Source organism: Phyllostomus hastatus, unplaced genomic scaffold, assembly GCF_019186645.2.
Source record: "Phyllostomus hastatus isolate PE091 unplaced genomic scaffold, TTU_PhHast_1.1 phas_scaffold_1674, whole genome shotgun sequence".
Taxonomy (NCBI): domain Eukaryota; kingdom Metazoa; phylum Chordata; class Mammalia; order Chiroptera; family Phyllostomidae; genus Phyllostomus; species Phyllostomus hastatus.
This window is the reverse complement of record NW_025334011.1, coordinates 11,959,494-11,986,323: the sequence shown is the minus strand read 5'-3', so window position 1 is coordinate 11,986,323 and position 26,830 is coordinate 11,959,494. Positions and strand designations below refer to the sequence as shown.

At 45.3% G+C, this 26,830-nt stretch overlaps 1 long non-coding RNA gene across 1 annotated transcript; it reads right to left on the bottom strand.

The window, feature by feature from the left end:
- Nucleotides 1-8,770: 8,770 nt before the first annotated feature.
- Nucleotides 8,771-24,832, bottom strand: LOC123831336. The gene is made up of 3 exons (XR_006787886.1): nucleotides 24,714-24,832; nucleotides 9,665-9,775; nucleotides 8,771-9,185 (listed from the first exon to the last, which is right to left on the bottom strand). It is a non-coding gene; the product is annotated as an uncharacterized LOC123831336 (long non-coding RNA).
- Between the last annotated feature and the right edge of the window lie 1,998 nt (nucleotides 24,833-26,830).

Here is a 26,830-nt window from a genome sequence, read left to right as displayed (position 1 = left end):
AGGCATTACCTCCACCAGACCCTGTATATATTTAATCCTCACCTGAAGATGTTTATTGATTTTAGAGTGAGAGGAAGGGAGAGAGAGAGAAACATCGATGTGAGAGAAAAACTATTAGCTGGTTGCCTCCCATACGCGCGCCGACCAAGCCAGAAACCTGGTCACACGGCTGACCTGGGGTCCAACTTGCGATCTTTTGGTGTATGGGATGATGCTCCCACCGACAGCCACACCAGCCAGGGCACCAATGTTATAAATACATATATGTGTGCGTGTATACACACACACACACACACACACACACACACACACACATATATATATATATATAAAGATTTTATTTGTTTGTGAGAGAGGAGAAATACATCAATGTGTGGTTGCCTCTCACGTGCCCCCAACCAGGAATCTGGCTTGCAACCCAAGCAAGTGTCCTGACTGGGAATCGAACCAGTGACCCTTTGGTTTGCAGGCCAGTGCTCAATCCACTGAGCCACACCAACTAGGGCCCCAGCGTAATATTTTTAATGGTGCTGTTATTGGACAGGGACAGGACTGGAGCGGGTCCACCTCAGGCCAGCCTGTAATGTGTGGTTCTTAACTTTGTGTAGGAAAAATTTCACATGAGTCCACGTGATCTTGATTTTGAAAGTACATTTATTAAAGCTGGGACAGTGGAAAAAAAGGAAGGATTTAGGGTAGAAGAAGCAACAGGAGAGAGCCTAGATGGGTCTCTGCTTTGGTTCCCTAAAATGTTATAGGAAAGGAGTGAGCCTAGGTGGGACAGCTGTTAGCTCACTGGGGAGTCAGAGAGACAGGGGACCTTGGAGACAGGACCAGAGGGTAAGCCCCAGTTGAGCTGCCACTGCCCACTGCTCCCCTGGCTGCAAGTCCTGTTCAAACCCTTAGAGTTTAGGAGGAAGTAAAATGTTCCTGCCTGGGAAGGGCCTTGATTTCATCTTTTGTCTACAGGCAAGAATCTTAGAGGAGGGTTTTAGCAGAATGTTCATCAGCTTTCCAGGTGCACTTTTAATATGCTTATGGCATCAAAATGAGTGCATAGGGGGTTTGGGAATATTCTTTGGTCTGCTATACTGGTTTACTTTTATCTCAGGTTGGTTTGGCTTTTAATGTTTTTTTTTTGTTGTTGTTGTTATTTGTTCCCCGTCTTCACCTGACCTTGGGTTTAGCTGGCACAAACAGCATTAACTGGGCCTCTGTTCTCTATTTCCCAGTTCGGGGAATTTCAGCTATGTATTCTCTGGTTAGGGGGGAGGAGTATAAACCATTTGCTGTCAGGTGTCCTTGGTTAGGGGAGATAAGTTCTTGCGATTCACTAGGTGACTGTAAGTTGCTGAAACTGTTTGGCCTTGTTTAATTTTCTTGTCTCAGTTTCTCCATTTTACTTGCCCAGAAATTTTTCTGGCTTTTAACTATCCTGTCACAGTGCATTTTAAAAGACCGCATTCTTTCAATTATTTATGCTACATAAAGGAACAGCTCCAAGGGATGTCGACCAGGCTTTAGGATATGGCCCGCCTGAACCACGGGGTCCCTCTCACATTTCGGTGGACACAGCCTTCTTCACTCCACCCCAGCTCCCCCTTCAGCAGCCCCAACCCCAGCTGGAAGGGGTTTTGCCTCCTTCCTTCCTAGCCTCCCCCTCTGCAGCCTGTCCCACTCTGAGGAGCTCCCCTTCCCTCTAGACAACCTCCTGCAGTAAAATTTCTAACACACTCACGCATAATGAATTCTGTATGGCTGATAAATTGTGTATTTGTCCTCCAGGCATGTTTGCCTTTTTCCACGAATAAAAGAGCGGACTTACCCCGCCCCCAAGACTCAGTGGCTGTGGCTCAGCAGAGAGCCACAGTGCGAACCGCTTTCTCACGAGAGGTGGCAATCGAGCTTCCACGTGTAATTTCTCCCTCTGGCACCAGAACGGTGTCCTGTAGCGCAACCAGAACCAGTTCCAACTATTTATGTTAATACATCAAACGCCAGCTTGTAAGCCCAAAAGTCATGGGATTTGGAATCGAGGCCTGGATTCTGTCTTGAGTCTCCCTGGGATATCTGGAAATGTGGTTTTAACTCTAGACCCCAGAAAATGGAAATGATCATAGTTCTTACTTATATGGATGTATTGTAGGAATTTATGACACTTCTTAGAAAGTGCTTTGAACTTCTTAAGGAAATATCTCAATGTATTGAATTTCTTCAGTGTTTTCCCTTTCATGTACACTTACTTAATCATCTAGTATTTTTGCTCATAAAGAACAAACAATTCTTTTTCTTCTACCTCTAATCAGGAAAATATTTGTTGAATACTGCAAGAGAGCATCATAGAGAAGTAGAATGATTTTAAAAATAAAAGTTATTGGTCTTTAACCAGTATGATCAAACAAGTGTTGTTCTGAAAATATACTTCCTCCAATAAGGCTAGAATTTCCTGGAAATCTTGGGGGTGGGGAGCATAAACTAATACTGAAGGTGTTACTGTCTGAATTTAGCTAAGAAAGGGGAGCAAAGGGACTTAGACAGTGGGCTTAATAAAATGGGGAGCATGAACCTGTTTGCTTGTTCAACCAGGAAGCCGCGGCTTCACACTCCAGGGCATTACAGCATTTCTCCTCGAGCCTCCTTACCCCCTTGAGTGCTGGATTGTCAGGGGGCACAGGGTGAAGTACTGGACCCTAGAGGCCTATCAGTCTGCCTAGGGGGTGTGGATCCGTCCAAAGCCTGAGAAAACTTAGAAAGTTGACTGGTCATTTTGAGAAAGCACCTGGTCTGTCCCAAAAGCAAGCTCCTGAATATAACCCCCGGGAAACAAAGTGAAGGGCTCTCTCTCTCACAGCCTGTAGGACTTGCACGGCACACACACCTGTCCACTCCATGGCCTCCAGCAGGGAGCTTGAATGCCGAAGCACAGCAATGGACTGCTGCTGGGAATGCACTGAGTGAGCCGATGCTGGACTGCACTGTGCTTTCACGTGGAGCAGAAACTCTGGGCAGTGGCCTTCATCCCAGCCCTCCTGAAGACAATGCTGGACCTTTCCCAGGGTCAGACGATGGAAATGGACCATTGGGAAGTCAGGAGGGGAACCCCCTTAATTGTCGTAATCAATAAACCACAGCACAGAGCCCCATCCTCCCGTGTGGGTCTCAGGAAACTCTTTCCCTTTAGACTCAGCAAGAACTCCACTACCATCGAACACTAAGGCATCACTCAGAGAGGACCATCGAAGTAAATCCATTAGAGATAAATAACTCTCAGTTAAACCTTTATCTTTTTGCACACGCTTGTGGGAATAGCTATTACTATGCTTGAGATTTGACTCAGTGCAAGGCCATCCTGTGAGAAAGTTGTTAAGGAGCCTGACAATCTAGAGGCCCGTGGAAACTTTAAATAGTCAAAGTAACACTAATATGCTGGGAGATGCTGGCAGTTCTACAAGGACAGAAGAGAGAGGGGTTAGGGAAACCCAGCAGAAAATGGCACTTTAGTTTTTGTCTTGAAAGATGGATAATATTAGGTAATTAAAAAGCTGTTGAGCAATGCGAGGAAAGATGGAAAGGCATGGTGCCTCTGGGTAGCCATTCTCCATGGGTTATGCTCCTACCTTCTCCCTCCAGTGGAACCATCTAATGGATTATTGGGGGGATTTTGGAGCCCAGGTTACAGAAAGAGGATGTTGCCAAATGTATGTAATGAGCTAGATGCTGCGCTTAGCTCTGTCCCCAATACACTGGGGTTTTATCCTGCAGTAGCGAGTAGGCACGGGAGGTTTTTGAATAAGTGAATGACTCGATTAAAGTAGTGTTCAAAACATATTTGTGCAGCAACAGGAATTCTGATTCACTGCTGATGGAATACAAAGCAATACAGCCACTTTGAAGGACAGCTGGGCAGTTTCTTACCAAACTAAACACACTCTTGCGGCACAGTCTAGCACTTGGGCTCTTTGGTATTGCAACTCACTGGTATTGTCAGCTCATTTGTTACCTTAATGAGTTGAAAACTTATGTCCATACAAAAACTTGCAAATGAATTTGTAATTGCCAAAATTTGGAAGCAACTAAATGTTCCACAGATGAATGAATCAACAAACATTCATGCAGTGAATTTTTATGCAGCAATAAAAAGAAATGAGCTATCAAGCCAGGAAAAGACACGAAGGGATTTTAAAATCATATTTTTAAGGGAAAGAAGCCATTCTGAAAAATCTACCTACCGTATGATTCCAACGACATTACATTCTAGGAAAGGCAAGACTATGGGGACAGAAATAAGATCAATAGTTCTGGGGTTCATGGGGAGAAGGGGATGAATAGGCAGGGCACGGAAAATTTTTCAGGCAGGAAATGGTTCTCTGTGATAACGTCGAGGTGACTACATGTCATTATACATTTGCCAAAATCCACAGAATATGACACAGAGAGTGAGTCCTGATGTAAACTGTGGGCTTTCTACATCTCCCCTGGGCACAGGGAGGCAGCAGAGCATGGACGGTGTCATTGTGCTGCCAGCCCTGTCACCACTGTGCTCTGGTGGTCTGCCTGTGGAGACTCCACAGGACAAGAAAAACGCCAAGAACCATCACAGGAGACAACAGGTCAGCTGTTTGATGTGTCTGGCTTTTTTAATTCTCTCTCTCTCTTTTCCTCTTCAGCATCTCTCCAAGTGTGGTCTCTGCACCAGCAGCTTCAGCATCACCTGGGGACTTGTTAGAAATGAACATTCTCAGGCCCCAGCCCAGACCCACTGAATCAGCAGCTCTGGGGGTGGGGCTCAGAAGCCTATGTTTCAACAAGCAAATTCTTTTTCCTTTCTGTTCAAGAGAGGCTTCGTGTGTGATGCCTTCCATTTAGCAGAGCAATCCATTGCACGTGAAGGAAGTCTCCAGCTTCTTGAAAATTTCCCAAGTGCTATATCAATTCCCATCTGTCCCCATGTGTTTATTGATTTGGAGAACAAAATAAAGGATACATGAATGACAATTGAGCTAGCAAATCATAGTATCTCAAATAAGCTGCTGGTTCTTTGGTATTAAAATACAGCAGAGGGCATCTCTGACATCTAGTCATTGATCTGAGAGCAATTTCAGTCCATTGTACAAACCTGGCTCCCTTTGGTTAAACAGGAGGCAATTCTATCCTCCAGATCATTACAGACCCTCCTCCTGACAGCCTTTACCCTGTGGGGTGGGAAAGATAATCATCAGGCTGAAATTTTTAAAGAAAAGAAATATCAGATTCACAAACTGTTTTCATGTGCAAAATAAAATTGGTTTCCTTTAATAATCAAAGGCATTATTTTGGTAGGTCAGAGCCTAGTGGTGCATGACAGAGTTTAAAATGTGGCTCCGCACTTAAATTACATAAAACAAAGCAGAGGTTCAAAGGATCAAAGCAAAGGGGCAATGTAAATGTATTTCAGCGCTGAACTTTTACCTTGGTATTGCAGTCCAGCTTCGTCTTATGTAATGAGAGACTGTGAGTCCTCTGAACTGAATTGGAGCCCTCGGGGATCATTAAGGCCATCCTTTGCAGATAGAAATCTGTGCCCACATCCTGGGCATGGAGGGCTGGCTCTTTCCTTTGAAACCAAGGAGACTTGTTGGCTCCACTCACTCCACACCCTTGTAATCATTTGTCCTGTCTCTGGGCACCCTCAGGACTTTCACCCCAATGTGCCCTCCTCCACCTGGGGGTTGATTCCCATTCATCCTCACGTCACTCCCGGAGGAACACTGTGACCACCAGACTAACTTCTCTCCTTTTGCTTGGCTTCCCCGTGGCACCCTGTCTTCTTTTCCTGATATAGAGCATGTCGCAGTGTCTATAATTTACTTCAAAATCCATCAGCAGTGACAATGTGAAATTATTTGTGCCAGTGAGTTGAAAGGTTGCCACTTACGCAGGTGTGATCATCTAATACATTAAAAACAAATAGTCTGATGAAAAATGGGCAAAGGAGCTGAGTAGACATTTTTTCTAAGACATCTAAATGGCCAACAGGTACATGAAAAGTATTCAACATCACTAGTCATCAGGGAACGACAAGTCAAAACTATAGTGAGATGTCACCTCGCACCTGTCAGAATGGTTGTCATCAAAAAGGAGAGACAACAGGTGTTTGTCAGGATGTGGGAATGGGAACCCTCATGCACGGTTAGTTGGAATGCAAATTGGTGCAACCACTATGGAGAACAGTATGAAGATTCATCAGAAAACTAAAAATAGAACTACTATATGACCCAGCAATCTCACGTCTGGGTAATTACCTAAAGGAAATGAAGTCAGTATCTCAGAAAGGTATCTGTTCATTAAAGTGTTATTCACAATAGCTCAGATATGGAAACAACCCAGGTGTCCACTGATGGATGAATGAATGAAGGTATGTAATATATATAGATATCTAAATGTCATATATATGGTATATATATATCATACATCTTCATATATATTGTATATATACATCATACATCTTCATATGTATGATACATATACATCATACATCTTCAAATATATAATGGAATATTGTTTAGCCATAAAAAAGAAATCCTGCCATTTGAGTCAACATGAATGAAACCAGAGGTCATTATGAGTAAGTTCTGAGGGTCTAATGTACAGCATGGTGAACATAGTTAATATTAATGTACTGTATACTTGAAATTTGCTAGGAAAGTAGTTCTTACATGTTCTCTCCATATACATGTGGTGAGGGACCAGCCCATTCCCTATCTGTACACTCTCTACCAGTCTGGATGGATGTGATTTCTTTAATTCCATAGTTGTCAGATTTCTACTCAACTCAATTTCTGATAGCTCTGAGTGATGGCTGTTCTATATTTTAGTTGTAATTTGATGTGGTTGTGTGAAGAGGTGAGCCATGTCTGCCTATACCGCCATCTTGACCAATGTCAAGTCCAATGTTTTTTCTGAAGTAAACTTTTCAGGCAAGGGGGCACTTACTTGGACACCTAAACAACTTTTGTCAAGTTTTCAAATTAGTTATCTAAACTATTTTGGGTCTGCATGCGAATAAAAATTTATTTAATAAATGTCTCTGTGTGTGGTAAAATGCTTATCTAAGGCTTGCTTTTATCATAAGCTGGTGCACAGGTGGAGGACGTAAGCAACTATCAATCACTTTGAATTTCTTCAAGGCTGCTGCAGCCTCACAAAAAGAACCCAATGGCTGGGCAAGACCTGACTGTGACGACTTGCCTTAAGTCTTGTTGCTCCTGGTCAATTGCAGGTCTAAGAGTGCAGAGACCACTTACTATGCAAATTGTAGGAGCCAAGTACACTTTGGAGTGGATGGCCAGATTGTCCAGGCTTGCCAGGACGGCCAGGAGAAGACAGCCCAGGAGCAGGCTGGGGAAAACATACACACACTTGTAAAGAGTATGAGAAGACACTGGCCAAGAAAAGATTGTGTTTGACATAATTGCAGTTGAAAAGAATGTTGGCAAGTGGCAAAACAGCAAGAATTTTCATATGCTGGCATGTCTTTTAATTAAAATAATTTTTCTTTTGAATTTGAGTTTTGGTCCTTCATGTCTGTAATTTAAAATTCTCTGCTTTCATGATGATGGAAGATTATGTACAAATATGGAGAGAGAAACAAGTTACTTTCAGCAGTTTTAAATTATTGAATTCATTACTAAGTTATCCCGCACCTCTGTTTCTGTCATTTTCATATACTTTTATGTCAGCAGAGCACAATATACAGCATGTGTAAAAAATAAAAACGGGAAAAAAACACCTCCGAGTACAGATGTGTGATGATTATCCGTTAGACTGGACCAGGAAACACCCGGTATTTCTTCCTTTGGGTGAGTGTTGTCTTTCATCAGGGAAGAACTGGAACCTCTCATTAGAGCCAAAAGCTCTTCAGACGGACTGCTGGTCACTCCAGGACGAGGACGTGTCCTGCCCGAGGCTTGATGCTTTTCCTAGCCCGGAGTTGAAGGCTAATCACCGCTGCATGGATTCTGTTCCCAAGTCCCTCTGTGCAGGGGCCGCTGGGCCCTGAAATGTGGTTAGTCCGATCTGAGATGCCCTCTAAGGACAAATACACTCTCAGTTTCAAAGACCTAATATTCAAAAACGTAAAATATCTCAGTCATGTTTACATTGATTACATGTTAAAATAATATTTTGGAAATAACTAGACTTTCGGTGATAAGTACACAATGCAGTATAGGGATGTATTATACAATTATACACTTGAGTCATATATAATGTTATTAACCAATGTCACCACAATAAATTTAATTTTAAAAAGTTCACCCATTTCTTTTGACTTTTTAGTGCAGATTACTAGGAAATTCTAAATCACATATGAGGTTTATATTATATTTCTATTGGATAGCACCACTCTAAAAAAAGGCTGTATTTGAGAAGGAGCTGAGAAAGAGAGGCGGGGCACTCTCTGCTGGTGCTGGGGCCAGGCGTCCTGGGTCCTGCTCAGTCACGCCCTCCAGACCCATCTCACTCAGACCAGGTCTAAAGTCCCTCCCTTCTGCCTCTGCCCCAGTGTTTCAGGGCTCCGCTCTGTGCCAGGGGGCAGCCAGCTAACCTGATAAATGAATCTGTGCGAACAAGTGGTAGGTGCTGTTGGATTAATGTGTTCTTCTTGTCTATGTCCCAGTCCTGCAATTCCACACGGTCCTTCTGGGTGATGATTCTCATTCACTCAGTAAGTACCTACTGAGTACTGACCACGGGCCAAGCACACTGTTAGTCCCAGGCCAGAGACACTCACTGTCTTGTGAGAGAGAGAGAGAGAGAGAGAGAGAGAGAGAGAGAGAGAGAGGGAGAGAGAGTTTCCACACAGTGAGCAAGATTCTGGAGTAGCAGAGTCAATGTGTGTAGGTATGCAAATAAATGGGTTTAGAACCAGGGAACATAATATGACTCGATGCTCAGCAAGGCCCAGGGGTCATCACAGAAGAGCCAGAGTTTGAGAAGCATTTTGGACAGTGGTCTGTTCAGGGGAGAAGTGAGAACAGAACCTTCTGTAGGAGGGAACAGTAGATACAGAAGCACAGAGCCTGGACTATCTGGACTCACTGGTGGGTGGGAATTTGAAGCCCCTCGAAGCAAGGTAGGACATTTGGCATTCCCCGCCTGTGTATGGGCTTGTCAGAAGGAATTCTTCCAGCTCTGGCTTCTAGGGACTAAAAAGGGAAAGAATAACATCATTAATAACTGATGAAAGGGTTATTTCTGCCCAAGTGTTAGAACAGGAAGGGAACCACTGTTGAACAAAGGTTTCAAGGACTGCTTAACTTTCATGTAATTCAAGAAACTGCAGGACAGTGATGATTAATTTCATGTGAGGTCCTTGAAGCTCCTAAATGAGAATAATCCTTCATTTCTTTTATTTCTGATTAAAAGGGGAAAAGGTGGGAGAAGAAGAACCTTATTAGTCACATTAGACAAATAGTATTTGTTTAAGCAGCAGTTTCTTGGCCCATATGGAATCAGCAGTGGTCCAGAGGGGAGACCTATGGCTGTATCTGGGGCCCCTCCTGCCTTTGCCTGGAAGTCAGGAACGGTTTACAGCCGCTGTACATGGGTGGGTGGTGGGTGGTCAGGCACAGGGTGGTGGGAGTCCTGAGATTGCCCCTCTGCAGAATTTCCTGGCAGCCCTCACCAGGTGCTGGCCACAGTCCTCTCTTCGGCTGGGTGCTTCTCAGTTGGTAGGACTGGTGTTCCTTGGGGGGCTCCAGGCCTGGGTCTGATCCGGTCATGGTCCCTGCCTTTCCTAAAAATAAACAAAATCTTAAAAAAGAGTATAGTTTCTACCTTCTAACTTTCATTGGGAAAATTTCAATCTTACAGGAAAGTTGAAAAAAATTGCACAATGAATAACGATGAACACTTTCATCCTTGCTAACAATGTGTTAAGTTAACATCTCGTACACGCCCCCATGCTCCTCTCCTTGCCCCCATGCTCCTCTCCCTCTGGAGGGTGAGTGGAGGCAGTCTGGCTCCCTCACCCAGGGGTCTGGGTGACTAAGGGAAGCAGTGTTCCCATAACCTTGAATGGGTCTGATAAGCAGTGTTCTCATAGTCTTGGGACTGGTTCCGGTAAACGGTTCCCATAACATGAACTGGGCTTGTACACACAGAATCATACTATGTTATATAATTTTTTGGCTTTTTGCTGGCTTTGTTTGTCCCTAGTACTTAAGCAGACAGGTGCTTCTCATTAGAGAGATGTATAGCTTTCAGTGTGTGAGGCTCACACACCCGTGAGTACAGGCACACCGAGCAACCCCACGGCTCCGCGCACTTTCTTGTGTCTCTTCGAGTTTGGAGCTGACCCGCCAGGCCTTGACCAGCTGCAACACAGCACCCTCCCTCTCAACCATTTCTCCCTCCCCCTCCACTCTCCCATGTAAAAAGCAGAGCCACCACCACACTTTATTCTTAAATATTACAGCCTATGTCTCCTAAGAATAAGAATGTTCTCCTATATAGTCAAAATAACATGATCACACCCAAGCAATTAAATGTCAGTATAATCTAATATGGAATCCACATTCTAAGTTTCCAAATAGCCTAAATAATGTCCTTTAGAGCTACTTTATCAAAGTTTTCACACTGCATTTGGTTGAATGTTTTTTTAAGTCTTTTTAATGATGGAGCAATCTCTTTCCTTTTTCTATTGGTTTAGTTGTTGGTGGTTTGTTGTTTGTTTTGGTCTCTCATGACATCTGACGTCATGACATCTTTTGAAGAACCCAGGCCAGCATTCCTGTGACATGTCCAGGTCCTGGGTCTGTCTGACGAGCCCTGATTCTCGGGCCGGGTTAAACATTTTGGCACGAACACCACCTTAGTGACACATGTCCTTCCTGCTGCGTCTCATCAGGAGACACAGGAGGTCAGTTTGTGAGGAGTGGAGACTTTTATGAGTTGTGTGTTTGAAGTTGTCCAGATGGGGGATAACCCTGAATAGCTTTACCTGCACAGCCTAGATGTGGTGAATAAGGCACCACTTAGTGGTCTGCACTGGTCCAGTTATTTTTTTTTACTAATAAAGCATAGAAAATGAAAGGGCATGTTCTTTTGGGGATCCTTTTAGGGATGGAAAGGGGTTCAATTCTTTTTTTCTCTCTCTCTCGTCCCACCCCCCCATTCCCTTGGGTTACTGATTTGATGTGAATATTATGTTAATCGCCCTCTTGCTGCCTCACTAGCTCATATTAATGAAATATTCCACCTGGCACAGAGTTCTGCCTGCACAATGCTGGCCAGGGCTCCCTCGCTGCCCTGGGGAGCCATCTGCTTCCCTTGCACATGTGGAGTTGAACTTTTCTTCTCCCCTTTTCATTCTGCTTAGTAAGCAGACCCTGACCAGCAACACCTGCATCCTATTCACTGCAGCCCGAGCCAAAGGGTAAAGGGGCTGGCCTTCTGGGGAGGATGGGCTGGGAGCAGCATGGAAGTGGCCAGCCTCCCATTCCTCTTCTTTTCCTAACAAGAGAAACAACTGGGAGGTTTCACAAGGACTCTTGACAAAACTCAGTACATAATGATGCTTATTGTTTATTGATCGGCATGCACATTCTTGCTAATGTCCACAGATGGTCAGCCCATTAGCAGTCCCTGCTTCTTTGCTGCATCCCTTTTAGTCAAAGAAAAGCTTAACTTTTTATTAGGGCCCTAATAAGGCACACTTTGGAACAAAAGAGAAAGCAGAACCACATTGTTTCCTCCCCAAATGTAGCTAGCTCATCGATCACTTCATCCTACAAGCATTTATATAGCACGTACACAGTATCCATTGCTTAAATAAACAGGCCACTCATTTGAGAACAGAGTCATCAACATAGACACCATGTACCCCTGCAGGCACTCTCTGGGAACAGGCTCAGCGCACACACGCAAGCCTTCGCCAGGGAAGTCTGCACCACGTTGTTACTGTCTCTGCTATTTCAGGAGGCTGTGCTGGGAGCTTCTTCTTTTGTAATGATTAATTATTTTAATCTCACTCTAGGATAAGTTTATTGATTTTAGAGAGAAAAGGAGAGGGAGAGGGAGAAGAAGAGAGAGAGACAGAGAGACTGAGTGGTTGCCTCCCATATGTGCCCAGACCCGGGATCAGTCCAGCAACTCAGGCAGATGCCTGACCGGGAGTGGAACTGCAACATTTTGGTGCACAGGAGGATGCTCCAATCAACTGAGCCACCTGGCCAGGGCTGCCAGGAGCTTCTTAACATAAGCGTTAACATCACCAGTCATATCGTCCCAACCATATTTGTTTTTCTATAAGCAAACATTTAAGCTGCATTTTCCCTCTCTTGCTCAAGATAGGTGTGAGTTTGCCTGCTGACCAGCAGCCTGAATAGCGACTTGCCCTCCAGAGGCTCAGCAGTTATGCCAGGGGTTTGCTCATTTGCTCATGCGTTTCACCCTCAAGTCACTAAACAATGCTAAAGCTTCTCTACTGAGCACATGATGGGCCAGTGGATAAACAAGATGTGGTCTATCTGTACAATGGAATATTGTTTGGCTTTGAAGAGGAAGGACATTCTGACACGTGCTACAACATGGATGAACCTCGATGATATGCTAAGTGAAATAAGCCAGTCACAAAAAGTCACATACAGTGTGATTCCTGTTAAGAGGTTCCGCAAGTCATCAGATTCATAGAGGCAGAAAGTGGAATGCTGGCTGCCGGAAGCCAGAGGGTGGGGAAATGAAGCGGTAGTGTTTAAGGACTACAGATTTCATCTGGGGAGGATAAATAGATCCCTGAGATGGACAGTGGTGATTGTTGCATCACAGTGTGAATGTACTTGGTGCCACATAGGGTACACTTAAAAACAGTTAAAATGGTTAATTTTACATTATGTATATTTTCCCACAATAAAAAAGTAAAAACACTGTCATGAAAGAAACTGATATTACAAGGAGACTTTCTTATTTTATGGGTTTGAGAAAGTCTCTTCTAAAACTTTTTAAGAAAATACTCATTGTCTGTAGGTTTTTAATAGTAGAGATAGTTTTCTATGAACTGCCTATGTAATCTTTACCCCAATGTCCTAGAAAAGGAAGTGTCTTCTATGTGCCATTGTATATATAATTTGTCTCTGAGGCAACAGAGTAACGTTCCTAAGACCTCTCGAATGTTCCTTTGTGGGTTCACTCCCTTCCTAGGAACTCTGCAGAGGAAGCTTCCCACCTTTCTGGCCTGGCGCCCCCACCCACTGGGCCTGCAAATCTAAAGGTGGGACTTCTCCCCACTCCAGACACTGCAGACTCGGAGTGGCCACATCAGCCCTGCTGAGGGTGAGCGATGGGTTATCACGATGTGGGTGTTTGAAAGAGGGTCTTGCGTGGAAGGCACTTCTTGGGCGGTTCTCTGATGAAGACCATCCCTGAGCTAGAACACCCGATCATTGCCAAAAGTTGTTGATCTCCTTAGAGATCACTTATGTTTTGCATTGGTGATAGTTAATGGTTAGTCACTAACCATTTTTTAACGTTTCTCCCTATCTTCAAGTCCTTTGATTAGCTTATTTGATCCTGGTAAGTTGAGGGGGTGAACTGTAAGGTACCACTTTTACCATTTTCGGGGGTGAGAAAAATAAGACCAGAGAGATAAGGAGATTTGCCTAAGGCCCTGGGCCTCAGATTTGAGGTTTCAGAATCACTTGGAGGGCTTGTTAAAATGCAGTTTGCCAGACTCCACTCCAGGGCTCCTGATTCCATAGCTCTGTGGTGGAGCCCAAGAACAGGCATTGCTCACAAGCTCCCAGGTGATGATGGTGCTTATGCTGCCAGTCCCTCAGAGACCCTCTGGCTTAAGGCCACAGAGTTGTTAAGTGGCAGAACCAAGCCCAGTGTTCCTTCCACCCCAAGTCCTGTCTGCTAATTGATGAAAGTGTGTGCAGAAGGGGTGGTGCCAGTTCAAAAACTGAGTCCACAAACCATTTCTCAAAACCATGCCATCATTTTGTAATTGGACAACAAGTAGCCCCTTGAAGGCAGGAATCACACTGTTCACCCCTTTTGCTCACAGCTTCCGGCACAGGAAGCCACAGGTGGCTGTTCGTTCATCATAAATGTAGAATTTCCCAAGATAAGAATTCATCCAGCCCATCTACTGATTGCTACGGTGGACTGTTGACCCCTAGGAAAACTGGTGAGCCAAATGTTCCTTCCCTGCACCCTCACCTGCTTGGATGTTCTTCATGCTCACGTCACTCAGCGTGGACTTGATGAATTGAACGCCTCCCTCTCTCCTGCCTGCAACCCAGAACGCTCCTTTCCTGGAAACAAAGTCTATATAGCAAAATGCCGCAAGACCCATAAATCTCCGTCTAATGAATTGGGCCGCAAGGCTGAGTTAAATATGAAGCTGAACAGTGTCTGCAGCTGTTAGCGATGCCAACAACAATATGGAGGCAGCGCATTATCACTAGGGTGTCTGGGGCTGCTGAGGGCGGCTCGGCCCTGAACCACCACATCTGTACCACGTTAATATTGGCCAGACGACTTCATCAGGATGGACAGTGTCCTGCAAGGGCTCTCTCTCTCTCTCTCTCTCTCTCACACATGTGCATGTGTGCATGCTCTCACACACACGTTTATTAAATCTTCTACATGTATACCCTCAATGTGACACAAATCATTTTGACATTTGTTGTTCCAATTGCCTAAAAGAGTGAGTATTAATTTTGTGGCAAATACTCCATATGCCTGTGTGTGTGTGTGCGTGTGTGTGTGTGTTAGAGGTGAGGAAGTGATGCACGGAGGCCCAGGAATCTGACAGGAGGAGGGTCTGCTGTGTTCGGTCTGAATCCTGGGTTCATTGCAGCTGGCCTGGCCGACTCCGTGAGTCCACACTGCCCAGGCACACAGGCTGCTCAGGCAACGCATCTAGATTGATGGCCTGCCATTTTAATTATTTATGTGTTTTTACTTTCTTAGGCCCTGCCAATAACAATTGGAACTCTCTGGTTTATGTTCTGGCAAATGTCAAAAAAGAAAAAAAAGAAAAAGAAAAAGAAAACATGCAGCAGAAACTACATTTCTGAAGCATCCAAAGGGGGAAGAGAAAAAAGGGAGTTTCTGATTTATGCTTAACAATTGGAGTTTTCTGTAATAGTTATGCTTGAGAAAGAAGAAAAAAAGTGTGTCTGTACACTGGGACTGTGTACTGTGTGCCCAAGAACATGGCAAGTGAACTTGAACTTGCGGGTATGACTTTGTGCAGATCCACAACAAGTCATCTTGGACTCTGGAGCAAGAAGAAAGTTCAGTGGTAGTTCTGTCTTTATTTATATTTTGAAGTTTTGTTCACCATGGATCCTTTTGCACTAATTTTCATTTTTGGATGTTTGTGTATTTTTTCTTGTTCAAGCCTTGTGGGGCATGAGCATTTTTAAATTCCTTATAGCTGTCAATCCCACCATTTTCTTCATGAGAAATGTTTTCTAGCCTATGCTATTCAGCTTGCTTGTTATTAGGAGCAAAGATGTTAAGACACCTCAACGAACAGGTACAATTCTGTTCCCACCTGTTGGGCAGCCAGGAACTTCCGAGAGCAGCCATGGGCAGCAGCCTCTATATGTGTCCACCAGTGACTCAGACTTTTGTGGGGTCTGGTCAGAGCATCTGAAGTTTATTTAGCCAGAATGTCAATTAAAATAAAATACCAGTGTCTTCTTGCTGTATTTCATTTATTACATAAAGTGAGAGTACTAGAACTATAATTAGTTATATGCATTTATCTACATCATTAATTTTACCTAAGAAGACTGGCAATGGCCTTCACCTGGAGGGCAGAGGTGCATGAGAAGTCCCGAGGTCTCAGGACTGCAAAGCCAGAGAAAAAGAGGCAAGAAATCCAGCTTCATCGACAGGAATCCTAACGATCTAGATCAGGAATCAACAAAGTCTTCTGTAAATGCAGGAGTAAGTATTTTGAGCTTGTACGCTTTATGGTGTCTGTTACAACTATTCAACTTGAAGGGGGAAAGCAGCCCACAACAATATGGAAATAAGTGGGTGTGGCTGTGTTTCAACCCAGCTTTATTTACACGAGCAGACAACAGGTCAGCTTTGACCCAGAAGATGAGCTGTGGTTTGCTAACACTGAATCTAGACTGCTGTTTCCCTTTACTTAATGATGTTATGCTAATTTATCTATGTATTTTTGATGAGTAACAATGATGATGGTTGACATTTTTAGAACCCCTATTATTTACTGAGCATATATGCAACGATTCTCTCTCGAGCCTGCAGAAACTAACCATCCAGTCCCTTCCATCTCACCTGACACCCCTAATCCAGCCCATCCTCTCTCACCTGGACTCTTACAACGGAACCCTAATGGACATGCCTTCCTCCATGCCAGCCCTGTGTGCTTTATTTCCATACAGAACCCAGAGTGATCTAAGAGTTCAAATCAGATCATATCCCCCTATTTCAAACCTTTTGATGACTTGTTACAGTACTTGGTATTACAACCCACGTCTGCACTGTGAGCTACAGAACACTGCAGGGCCTGGCCCAGCCTGCCTTCCCTCTCTGCCACTGCCGCCTCCCTCTCTGGTTCTAGCCACGTTGGCCATTTTAAAGTCCCCCAACTCACTGGCTCTGTGCCACCTCAGGCCTTCCCATAGCTGTTCCCTCTTCCTGGAATGTCCCCTATCCCAGCCCTCTCTGCTCTTGGTTAATACCTCAGAATCCATCTCAAACATCACTTTCTTGAGAGTGTTTCCCATTTTCCCAGTGAGGTGAGGAACCCTGTTGTTTATTTACTTGGCTCCCCAGTATTTTTATTCCTTGTGCTCATTTCCATTGATAAATTATTGCTCATTTATTTTTCAAGTGCTTGGTTTCTATTACACCATGAGCTTCATGAGGGAGTGACGATGACTGTCTTCTTCAAGCTATGTCCCCAGCACCTAGCAGAGAACCTGGCACAGGGTGGGTACTACAGAAACTTGTCATTAAGACTCGTGGAGATCAATCAAGGCATGATGTACCCAGTGGAACCAGAACTCTTGCCCAAGGCACCATCATCAGGTTAGGTCAATAGAAAAGGAGGAGTCCTAAGGAGGCGGGGGGGACCAAGAGCCTGAGCATGTCACTCAGCCCAGAGAGGGGTGTGGAAAGGGCACCAGCTGCTTGGAGAAAAGGAGAGGCCGCTACAAAGCCCAGGCCGAGGCACAAGCTAGGGCCTGCTCAGGATTGGGGAGCAGAGGTCTGGGGTGGGACAGGTGGAGCCTGAAAAGACACATTTACCAGAGGCTTGTTAAAAGCTTTTTTCCTATTGTTTCCTGACCTGTTAACACCAACAGTCTGCTGCTCAGCTCCCTGTGATCCCAGATACGTAAAGCATCCAAAAGCCACGTAGCTTTTTCTTTTTTTCTCTTGACATTTTTAAATACCTTTGGATGGCATAGCAATTGAATACAACCTATGGTTGAGGTTCTCACAGAAGCTTATAGTAGACAGAATAATAAAGTTTAAAAACTTGAATTTCCATTCCCTGCCATAAGGAGGCAGCATGGTGTAGGGTTAATGGGGTGAAATCTGGAGGCTGACAGTCTGAAAATGAATCACACCTCTGCTGGTGATAGCTATTGACCTCGTCAAAGTGTCTTTACCACACTAGGTCCCACTGTCTCCATCTACAACGTGGGGGAAATCAAAGTGCCTGCCTCAAAGAGTATGAGGTCTGTCTGGAAAAAGACCAGCCATTGTTATTATAATGAGAATGGTTTGTGCAACATAAGTGTAACCTGGCAGCCAAGGAGAGTGGACTGGAATGCGCATGCGTGAACAATGACAACGTCACTGTACTAGTCAGTGTGAGTAGTAGATGCTGTTGAGTGAGCATGTGTACTATGGGGCCATCACATTCAAAATGACTGAGCGAGTAGAAAAATGAATCTGCATCGATTTCTGTGTTAAGTTTGACCATTCTTCTGTGGAAACTGTTCAGATGATGCAGAAGGTTTTTAGGATGATGCAATGAGTGCAGCATAAATAAAAGTGTGGCACAAATGTTTCAAAGATGGTCAAGAATGTGTTGGAAATGATCCATGTTCTGGAAGGCCCGCAACAAGCAGAACACCTGATAATGCTGAACATGTATGGGCTGCAATCAGCAAAGATTGGCGACTGACAGTGTGAGAACTAGAAGCTGATCTGGCGATTCCAAAAACTGCTGTGTCCGAGATTTTGACACTGGATCTTAGAATGAAACATGTCATGGAAAATTTGGTCTGCGGGTTCTGCTATCAGAGCAGAAGGAACATTGTGCTGCAGTTGCTAATGGTGCTGGGAAAACTGTGTGAGGTCCCAAGGTGCCTACTTTGAAGGGGACTGAAGCATCATTGTCCTGTGTACAATGGTTTTGCATTGTATATCTTCTTCACTAAATGTCTCTATTTTTCATATTACATGCCTGGATACTTTCTGGGCAGACCTCCTATTTGTGTGGGTGACACGGAGCAGTCCATACACAGGCTGAGAACATCAGAAGCACTGATGTAGTAAGTAGTGCCGCTATTCTGACATGAGATCCAGCCTGTGGGGACACTCCTGGCCCCATGGGACTGGGATGATGGAGAGGCCATGTTGGGATCCAAAATTTATGCTCTCAGTTTGGGTGTGAGGGAGTTCTTGGGCTCCTTGTGTGGAATATATCTCTCGGTCTGCCCTGGCTCTAGGCCCCTAAGCAGACAGGGCAAGGGGAGTGGAATTTGGTGGGAACAGACAGCTTTTCTCTCTGACACTGAATTGTCAGCTCTCACTATCAGGAAGAAAGTGCCCCAGGGAAGGATCGCAGGCTTCCTTTCAGACTGACACTCTAACGAAGCAGGGGGAGCCCAGGGACGCTTCTTTGATCTCTGTCCCATCCATTCTTCTCAAAATCACAGACCCAGGACCTCCCACCAATTTCTGATCTTTTGTTCCAAGTCAATTCATGAACACTCATAAGTTGCTTTGAAGATAAAAGCACCGCATCAGTGCACGAGATGCCACTATTATTTTAATAAGTGGAGCCTGCACATGTCTCCTTGACATATGAGCTGTTCAAAATATTTGTCGTTTTTTATTTCAGCTGCACGGGAAAAGAACTCGCACTGTCTCATGTGTATATGCTTAACATCTACCACTATGTAGAATGAATCCTGTTTTCATAAAACTGTTTGCCTTTTCTCCAACAAAAAAAATTGATGTTTCACTTGGGGATACCTCTCTGTTAGCCAAAACTCAAGTAATTATTTTTAGAGATATGTATTTTTTAATGTCTAATTTATGGTGATGCTCACAAATGCCAATGAAATGTACTATAACATTCACGAGGCCAACAAAGTTCAATGCACGTTGAGAAGAAATATGTATGTGAACACAATAACGGGTTCATAAATGAACACAAGAATAAATTCTACTTAAAGAGGAGAAAGGGAATCAAGGATTTTATTCTCCACTTCACCACCAATGGATATTCTATCCCCAGGCTCAGAAGGGCTGTTTGAAGGAATTTGTCTAGGAAGTCCATTCTACCGTGTCACGGCACGTGGCTTTGGCCTCCTTCGCTAACCCCTCTGCAAGTGTTCCCACCATGAACTGGGTTTTCATTTGCAAAGTTTCATTGGCAGCTCCCGACGTGGCACCAGACTGGCCTGTGTATGCTGATGGCAGGGACGAGGCAGAAAATGAGGGAGGCGCGAGAGGAAGTTGATGAACAGCCACCAGCTGGCACGTGGGGACGCAGAGTGGGATCGTATGCCCTAGACCTACCTATGACTGGCACCTGGGAGCACCCCTCACAGCTCCCACGGGCTGTAGGCTTCGTCTTTTTGTTTCCACTCCAAGCCTGAGCAGGACCTTTGGTTTAGCCTAGTTTCGCCCCTCAGGTCTGATGAAGGTGGTCTGATGGCGGCCGTGCCTCAGGGAAGACACTGGCCCATACATGGGACCCCGCTGTTCCGCAGGAGCACACCAGAGCCTTCCTGGAAGCCTGGACTCCTTCTCCGACCGAGGCTGAAAGTCTTGGGGCCCTGGCTAGAACTGTTTTCCCCAATTTCTGTTTCTTTCAAATATTTTCTTAAAAGTCAACTCGACTTTTCACAGGCCTGGATCTTTAGGGTTAACCAGGGGCTCTGACCAGACATGATCAACTGCCCTTGAACTCCAAAAACCCCACTGAGCACTAACCCCACTGCAGACCTCCTCCCCCCTCAAGTCCCAAGCGGCCACTGCCTGTCCCCTATCTAGGATCTGCCACCCACTGGCTGTGGCTTCTCTGCTGTTCTTTTGTCTGTACTGCAATTACACTTTTCATGTAGGCCTTGTTTCCTGGGCTACTTAGTACAGAGCAGGAAGGAAGGAGCAATCTGGTTAGATCCAGCCCGAGGAGTGCCAACCCCAGGATGCCTGCCCAGAGCTGGCATCTACTCCACGTCAGCCAGCACCCCACTTGGCTTGGTTTCTCTGACATGTGGTCCACTAGACATATCCTGGAATTGTTTAACACCCCTAAAGCAAGAATATGTTCCAGAACACTCATGCAAATACCTGCTCAGGGAGATCATCTCTACTTGTGGAAAAAGTAATGAATGCATTCAAAGGTCTTTGATCTCTTACAAGAACATATAGTCTCTGGCTGTCACCTGGATGTCCTGCTCCTACCATCACTGTAGGCCAGTGTAGAGGAGTGAGGCCAGGGTGAGGCTCCGAATCCAGGTTGTGGACATCTGTGACTCCATTTGAACCAGGGCATTTCCCTGAGCAGTTCCCGGGATTGGCGGAAACAGACTTCCTCAGAACTGAAGGAGTGCTTTGGTTTAGTGATGATTTCCAGAAAGTGCCAACCTCACCCTGGGCATGGCCTACCCTTCAGCACGGTCAGCACTGAGTCTGCGGTGGCTCCCCTCCCGCTGCCCGCCCTGCAGGCCTGGCTGTCCGGGTGGCCTGCTGCCAACCTTGCCTTTTGTATGGATCTTCAAGGGATCACTCTGCTTCCCCATCGTTGAATGTACAGAAGCTGGATGCTCTTTCTCGGGGCATGTTTAGCTTCCTGCAGCTGGCTTTGCTAGCAGCTTTGAACACAGGACAGGAAATCCATACCACTCCCTGGTCTGGCCAATTGATCGGCCTGTCTCCTGGTCCCCAGAGGCCACAGCCTGAGAACGCTGTCTCCTCCTCCAGGTAGCAGGGCTCTTGGCTGGAGGAGTCCAGCAGCACAGACGCTCATTTATGTATAATTGATGACATAATAAAAGCTGTTCTGGCTGGAGGAGGAAATAGGATAGGGCATAAATCACCCTGCCAGGGCGAGAATGAAATTGAGACCCGAATTTTAACAATAAGGACTGTACTCTTGCTCATTAAGTCATCATCAGATAAGGGATTCTTCGTAGATCCCAGAGCCTCTGAGTGAGGAGGGAAAGCACCCCCTTGTGCTCAGGGGATTTGGAAAACAGGGATGATGAGAGCAAATGGCTTTTTTGGGGGCACCTCTCTGTGCTGACATCCTGTCGATGAGCCCTCCTTGCTTGATCCTCCCAACAACCTGCCCAGGACGGCTCTCCCTAGAGAAATGGGGAAATTGAGACTCAGAGAATTAAGAAATTTGTCTGAGATTCAACTACAAACAATAATATGCATGGAAATCTAACCTGAATTTTAAATTCCGGGTCCCCTTCTAGTATCACAGAGTGGAAATGAGGCAGGAGGAGTGGGGGCCATGTGCTGAGACCCACAGGCAGGTAGGAGGTCTGGGGAGCTCCGTGAGACCAGAGAGGGGCTGCGTGAAGGACATGGTGACAATAGGAGCAGAACCTGCACAGTCTGCTGGGCAGGTGGGGCTGGGGAGAGCAGAGTCTGCAAAGCTTACACTTTCTGAGTAAAACGAGTAGTGCAGCCCCAAGTTTGAAAGCATTCTGCCTGATAAGGCAACATGCATGTCACGATGACTCCTGGTGATGGTCTTCTTTATTTCCCAAGAGGCCTCAGAGAAGGCTTTGCACATAGTAGGTGCTGAATAAGTATTTGTGTCCAGGATAGCCATCACCCTTTCCTCTGGCCTTCATGCCACTTCCCCTCCCTCTTCTCCATGTGCTTGCTGAGATAAACCTGTGTGCAAATGTGCAGCTCATTTCACACTGATAACATCTAGGAGGCTCTGTCATTGGGACCAGTCTCTAAATCCCATCTCTGAGTGTGTTACTTCTGAGAAGTGTCTCTAGGGTGCTTCCAGCAAGGACTTGAACGCCATCCAGACTGTGTGCAGCACAATCAAAGAGTGCTCAATCTTCTACTGACCTGTCCCTCTTTAAATCTCTTCCCTGCTTGGACTGTTTACTTCCTGAGACAGAGGAACACATTGGGCAAACAAGGCTGGCTGGCTTAACAACTGTTTTACACAAAGTGAGAGAAGATGCCCTTTTGTGAGGATAAAGACAAGAGGCCTACCCCAGGTTTGGGACCCTGGGAGGCAGCCCCTGGGCCATTGCCTGCAGCTCTGAGTCTGAGCCCTACCTGGCCCAGCCTGCCTCAAAGGCTCAGCGACCCCAGCAAGATCCTGCCTTCCCTGAGAGAGACAGAATCAGAGGGCCAGGCAAAGTAATAATGCAGGAGAAGGGTCTGAGCTCCAGAGAAGTGGACAAAGGGGCCACACTGTGGGGAAGAAGGAGAGAAATAAGCTCATAAGATGTAACTTCAGCAGGGCCATGCCAAAAGTCCCAAGGCACTCAAAAGGAAAGTTTCCAATTTGAATCAAATATTTTTTCTCTTGCTCACCATGCCCAAGTAGTCATGCCTCATTTCTAGTCTTAGCAGTGGCTGGGGAGGACAGCAGAAGTGAGGCCCGAGGTCACAGCCTCACCGGGCTCTGTGCGGGCAGATGTCTCCACCAGCCCTTTCCTGGAGGCCCCAGGAAGGGGGAGGCTGACGGGAGGTGGGGAAGGAGCCTCAATGAAAGGAGACTGGGGAAAAGAGTGGCAGCAGCTGCTGCTACTGCCATTGTACCCTGAGATTTCCACCTGCAGGGAGAAGAAGTGGGTCCCTATTGGCAGGCGGGCAGTGGAGCCTGCACTGAAGGCTCCTCGGTGACCGAGCACCTCCTGCGTGCCAGACCTGTGTGACGCTGTGAGGGAGACCAAATGTGCAAAATGGGACAGTTTAAGCCCCTTAAAAGGGACATCAAACAGCTAACAATAGTTATTTCTGGATAGAAGGATTCCAGATGATTTTTTTCTCCTTCTTTTTCTCCTTTTGTGACATATCCTCACTTTCTAAATTTTCTACCGTGAACACAAATTATATTATAAAAACTATCTAAACTGCTATTTTTAAACTATTCGAATTTAATTTTTGTTTCTTAGCTTAAGACATGAGCCTTGCTCCAAAGGAACTTCGTTGAAATCTGCTGAGGAAGATGAGGCTGGCACTTAGGGACCTGGAAAAAACCGTGGAAGCCGGGAGTGACCGCGTTCTGGGGGTGCACTCGTAGCCTGTGCGTGCAGGGCTCGGGAGGAGGGCATGGTGTGGGTCCGCTCACTGAGGGGCTCCCGGCACCCGGCACCTTCCCTCCCTCCCATTGCCCACCGCCCTCTTTTCCTAACATCTCTTTTGAAATGTCTAAAGATACATTTCTAACAAGATATTTACTTTTTCTATTTAATAATTATTTTAATCACAATTTATTATAATGGATTTGTTTTGATCAAAGGTAGACTCAATAAAATCATTAAATCTAGGAGAAATAATTTTTAAATTTCCATATTTATACATATTCTGTGGCAAAGAAAGATAATGGAGAGTCATTGAAAGATTTTCAACCATCAAAATACATATTTTTGGAACAAAATATTTTGTGGAAGAGGAGTGGAAATACAAGTCAAAGATACTAAATTTCGAATAGTTAAACAAGAGAATATTGAATATTTTTTAAATGAATGATAGTTGACGTGAAATCACTGTAGTGTTTACCTTCCATGAGATATATTTTAAAAACTGATGAAACTATTTTATTTTAAAATGCCAAAATTTTAATTATACTAGAAATTATACCTTTTACAGCTATGTAAACTTATGAAGAGAATAATTTAGATGTCAGCTTAAAAATGTGCACAGAGAACTAGTTTTTCAAAAGCCTTCTAGGCGCGGCCAGCCAGAGCATGGGAAGACGACGGCTGCTCTGCAGAGCTCAGGGTCCTGGACCTGAGGAACCGAACAACGCAGACCCATCGCTGCCGTGACATCTTATAAAGAAAAGCTCCCAGGATTTTATATCAACTTGACATCTAGTTTTGCGTAGTCTTCAACTTACACATTGCACATGTTCTCCCAAGACAAAATAAACCCCTCAGTTCTGCCTTTCCCCCCAACTTCTTAATCTTTTCCTGCTGTTCGGGATTCAGGCAGTCTGGGCTGGACGTGGGGACACTAGCTGGGCTCTGCTTCATTCAACCACAGGTGCATATACACAGTTGAAATACACACATGTGTGTGTCACTGACATACATGTATAACATATGCCCATTTACGGACAGAGACAAGTGTTTGGCTGGCCCCTTTAAACAGTATTTATTATATAACTAAGCACAAAGACCATATTTATCAATTCATGGGTACTTAAGCAAAATATAAATGAATTTTTTAAAAATTAAAATGATAAGTTTATAATTACCAAAAAGAGATTTATTATGATCTTGATTTACCTGAAAGGAATCTTGGCAGATTTCCGGCCTTTTTAGGACATTGGTGGGCTGGGGGCGCTTAGCCGTGTGGAATGTGATGTCGGCTCAGGGCTCACCGCCCTGCCCATGTGCTGTTTGTGTTTCCAATAAAGTGGACAGTGGTTTGTAAAACAGAAATCTGGAGGCTCTGGTTTCCCCTTGGCCCCATGCCTTGTTCCTGGGCTCCTAGCAAAGGGAGAAGGAACAAGGAGGCCCGAGTGACAGGGCCCAAGCTCGAGGCTGCCGGCTGGCCCTCTGCAGTGCTAGTGTTTGTTACGTGAGAGCTGCAACAGCTGTCCCTTGGACTTGTCCCCACCCACCCGGGGCATGTGACACAGCAGTAGTCTAGACTGTGCTCTCACCTGCCCCTGGGCGCTTCCAAGGCTGGCGAGCGGAGTCACCGCCAGGTGAACACCCTGTGAGCAGGGCTGTGGGAGGCCAATTGTTGTCCCTGTGTTGCAAATGCATTGAAACCAGGGATCGGAAAATCCCACGCAGTGCTAACCTTTAACATTCTGAATTCTCATCCTTTTACTATACTGACTGGCTGGCAGCCAAGTCCCTTTGTATTCATCACCTTTCAATATATTTGTCTGCTCACAGTCCTCAGCGAGGGGCGGCTCTAGGCTCATATTAAATAAGAGGAAAAAGGATAACAACGGAAATCATACCATGTACCGAGTGGGATAAATGCTGATGAATTTTTAGTGCAAAAGTCTCAGAGAATAGAGTTCTGTGCTCCAGGAAACAAGAACAAACAACAGAATCCACTGAGCCTGAGTCTATTATCTCTACCATGGAAATCCCACCGCTTGAGGATAAAGCCTGTGACAGTTTCATACCTTGGAGATGAACTGGGAAGAACTTTGGAGGATGCCAGGATTTTAGATGTAGTAGCATATTACTGTTAAAACCAACCTCACTCAAAACTTTCAAATACCCTGACCTATTGTGACTATTAACCTTAAAAGTGGGCAATAGCTCCTCTCTAGTTAAATTATTCTCTTGCTCCCAACTATTCGCCCCATCCTTCACTCAGCCTCCCAAGAGAGACAGTGTGTGTGTGTGTGTGTGTGTGTGTATGTGTGTGACACCACCACCTACTCCAGTAGATACACTTTGAGATTCTTCCTAGAAGGGTCCTGATCTCCATGAAGACTTGGGCCGAGGGAGAACATTCTGGGCCACCACCACGTGCCAGAATTTTTGCTTATTGTATGTAGTCTGTCTTCTCTGGCCCTCTCTTCATGACTTTGCAGGCACTGCATTGCTTCCTTGAAGTGTCACAAAGCCCCATGGGTCACTGTTGGGAAAGAAGGTAGCCTGTAGGCTGGACTGAATGGTTTCACCCAGTGAGGAGTTGGCCTCTATTACAGGAGTCTGCACCTCTTATGTTATGGACAGGCCCAAACCGCCAGGAGAGAGAGCATCCAGTCTGAAGAGGAATTTTGGTTTGGCTCTGTTGCCCAGCATAACGGCTTGATGAGTTTCAAAGTGCTGTCACTAAAATTTCTCAAGAAACAGAAACCACAAAGCATGTTGAATTAACGTATCTGGGATATTTACCCTAAGCTGGACATAAACCTGATAGCTTGGCTCAGCTTTTCTATAAAACCACAATATTTCATGGGGTAGGGGGAAACTGTTCCTTTTGTGACTGGGGCAAATGTCACAGTCTGATAGTCTGATTTGTAATCAAGGTCAAAGGTCGGGGACCGATTTTGGTGAAATCCACTTGAACCTGGAGCTAACTGAGGTTTCGGATCTCAAAAGGAGCTTCTGCCCAGCTGAAGTCCTTCAGGACCTGGTCTTCGTGCTCAGAGGCCTGCTCAGCATGACTGTGGCTTGAAATGCTCAAAAAACCACAGGGAACATTTTCCCAATGAATCATAATCCGTCTGGGAAGTAAGAGAAATCAGTCAAATAAGCCTCGGCTATTTTCCTTGGACCGTTTGGACAATTGAGATAACAATGCACAGTGGCAGCCGTCCACGTTTGTCAGACCTGAGGACGAATTGGTCATTTGACTGTGTGGCTGAGGCAGGAAGCGAGTGTCTGCAAAGGTAAATTACATGCAAAGGGGAATGACTTTAACAAAC